The following is a 3334-nucleotide window of genomic DNA, read 5'->3' as shown; positions in this document are numbered from 1 at the left end:
TCCTTTGCTGTCTCCGTTGTCAGCGCTGTCCTATTAGAGGGGGCGCTGCCGTCCTGAGGTATATATATATATATATATATATATATATGTAGGGTTTAGGGTTTAGGGTTTAGGGTTTAGGTTTAGAGAAAAAGGAGACAGAGAAAGAAGAGACAAATAGACAGAGAAAAGCAGAGAAGAGGCCCAGAGATAATGAGGAGACTCAGACGATGATTTTAAACAGCAGACAGACAGAGACAGAGACAAAGACAGACGGAGACAGACAGACGGAGACAGACAGACAGAGACAGACAGACAGAGACAGACAGACAGAGACAGAGAGGGACAGGTAACGGGGAGACAGAGACAGAGGCAGGAAGAGACAGAGATAGGGAGACAGTAGGAGACAGAGACAGAGAAACGGAAGGAGACAGAGAAAGAGACAGAGACAGAAGGAGACAGATAACGAGGAGACGAAGGCAGGAGACAGACAACAAGGAGACAGATATAAGGAGACAGAGAGACAGAGAGAGACAGAGACAGAGACAGAATGAGACAGAGAGACAGAGGCAAAAGGAGACAGAGAGACAGAGACAGAGAAACAGAGACAGAGAGACAAAGACAGAGAAACAGAGACAGAGAAACAGAGACAGAGAGACAGAAGGAGACAGAGACAGAGAAGTAGCCTAGCCCTCACCGCCTGCAGGGCAGTTTGTTGCAGAGACAGCAGACCAAGAGAATGCGACTGTCTCCTTTCTCCCTTCTCAGGAGACACCGCAAACGAAGAACTTCGAGGCCTCCACAAGGAGACAGACACTGCGTAGTCTCCTGCAACCCCACACAGATCAACCTCTACCTAGCCGAGTTGTAGCTGAGTAGCTAGCTAGCTAGCTAGCTAGCTAGCTAGCTGACAAGTTATTCAGCTTGGTGCCAGAATGGCTACCCACTAGCTGGGTTGTAGCTGAATGGCTAGCTAGCTAGCTAGCTAGCCAACTGGGTTGCAGCCAACTAGCTAGCTAGCTAGCTAGTTAGCTAGCTAGGTAGCTAGTTTGCTAGCTAGCTAGTTTGCTAGCTAGCTAGCTAGATTGTAGCTAAATAGCTAGCTGGGACTGGCCTGTTGTCATGGGGATGTCGGCGAAACCGTAGCCTAAGACAGTGTGGCGACCCAAAGGAGACACCGACATAACCTGAGGAGACACCTGAATAAAGAATGAAGGGTTTAGGGTTTAGGGTTTAGCGGTTAGCTGGCCGCGGAAAGGAGACAGCAGGAGCTACTAAGGAGAGACGCAGCACACAGATGCAGATATAAACAAAACTAATAATTAAAAGGAGACAAAAGATATAAAAGGAGACAGAGAGGAGACAAGCAGATGTACAGTTATATACAAGAAACAACAAACCCTCAGTGCTGCTGCTCTCAGCAGCAAACCCTAACCCCACGAACTAAACCCTAGACCCTAAACCCTAAACCCTGAAGCATAAACCCTCATCTCACCCTGAGCCCTCTTCTCAAACCCTAAACCCTAATTGACTTTCTCTACCCTCATCCCAAACCCTCAGCCGTCGCCGCAACCCCAAAAAGTAAGCCTCTATTGCAAACCCTAAACCCTAGCCCTAAACCCTAAACCCTAGCCTCAAGATTTACTTCTAAATAAATACGCGGAGGGGGGAAGAGAACCTCCGTCTCAGGGAGTCTCCCCATGTAACTCCTGAACACGGCATTGATGGCCTGCATGTACACCCCAAACCCTAAACCCTAAACCCTAAACCCTAAACCCTAAACCCTAAAACGCTGCAAACCCTAAACCGTCAACAACCCCAAACCCTAAAACGCTAAGCCTATATGCTATTTGAAAAGGGGGCCATGTGTTTCAGGCTTCTAATGCAGGGCTCAGGGTTCAGGGTTTGAGGTTTCTTTTTTAGGGTTTAGGGTTTAGGGTTTAGGGTTTACTTCGCCGAAGGCCGCAACCCCGTCGCCCCTCCCTTTTACACTCATTGCCGTTAGGCCTTCTAACCTGTGGAGTAGGCAGACTGTGATGAAGAGATGCTGAGTTTCAAGTCCCTTAGGGTTTAGGGTTTAGGGTTTAGGATTTAGGGTTTAGGGTTTACGACTTCCGGTCCTTGGACGGTTTAAGAAATGCTCCAACCGCCTCCTCCGCTGTCCAGCCTGAAAATCTAACACCCCAAACCCTAAACCCTAAACCCTAGCTCTAGCTCGCATACGCAGCTCTTCCTTCTGCTCTAGTTTGAAGGGTTTAGGGTTTAGGGTTTAGGGTTCAGGGGGGCTAACCGCTGCCTGGGGCGACAATTAAGTAGTGGATGTATCTGTTTTGACGTCGCACAAACAAAGCCGTTTTGTTTAAAATGAGAGCTCAAGAATTACCATGCAGGCCTTAGGGTTTAGGGTTTAGGGTTTAGGGTTTAGGGTTTGCGTTGCCTTACACGGCATGCGGAAGAAGGCGCTCCCAAAGAGCCCGCCAGAAGCTGCAGTGTCTGTACAGCTCAGCTACTGCAACACATCTCAACAAAAACTCCCCTTCTCCTTAGCCTAAACCCTAAACCCTAAACCCTAAACCCTATTCTCTAGACAGCAGTCCTGAATCCTAAACCCTAAACCCTAATCCCTACCCTTCAAACCTGAGAGGCGTTTTTGGGTTTATTTTACCTATTAAACAGTTAGGAGGTTGTGTCTAGAAAAGAGAAACTTGTGAAGCTAGGGTTTAGGGTTTAGGGTTTAGGGTTTAGGGTTTAGGGTTTAGGGTTTAGGGTTTTGCGTCTCGTTCTGGTTTTCAGCAAACGAATAAACTAGGAGCTACATACTGAAGAGAGGAGATTGTTGAAGGCTATTATTAGGGGGCCCCTGGGGGCCCCCTGACTCTCCTTTGCTTGGGGGCCCCACCGTTTCAATAGTAATACCAACCGCTAGAACAAGGGGGCCAGCCCCTGTACGCAGCATCCGGAGGGGGCCCCCAGGGTACTGTTGGGGGGCCCCACGGGGGCCCCATTTGAACGCTAAGGAGCTCTCGTTGAGTAGGGGCCCCTCGGGGGGCCCCTCAAGGGGGCCCCCAGGAGTCCCCTCAAGGGGGCCCCCAGGGGTCCCCTCAAGGGGGCCCCCAGGGGGCCCCAATAAGGGCCCCATGGGCCCTCGGGGGGCCCCCTTAAGGGGGCCCCACACAGGGTTTGTGGGGAAGCCCTGTACTGCGCTGAATTCAAATAATTTTTTCTAAGGACGAGATGAAGACAAAAGGAGACACTAAAAAGAAGTTTTGTTGCTGGTGTTTAGATTATTAAAAGGGTTTGTAGAGCAGAGAGAGACAATAAAAGTATTATTATTATTATTATTATTATTATTATT

This window comes from Eimeria acervulina, genomic scaffold (genome assembly GCF_000499425.1).
Source record: "Eimeria acervulina Houghton genomic scaffold, Eah_scaff786, whole genome shotgun sequence".
NCBI classification, from domain to species: domain Eukaryota; phylum Apicomplexa; class Conoidasida; order Eucoccidiorida; family Eimeriidae; genus Eimeria; species Eimeria acervulina.
Note: the sequence above shows the minus strand (reverse complement) of the source record.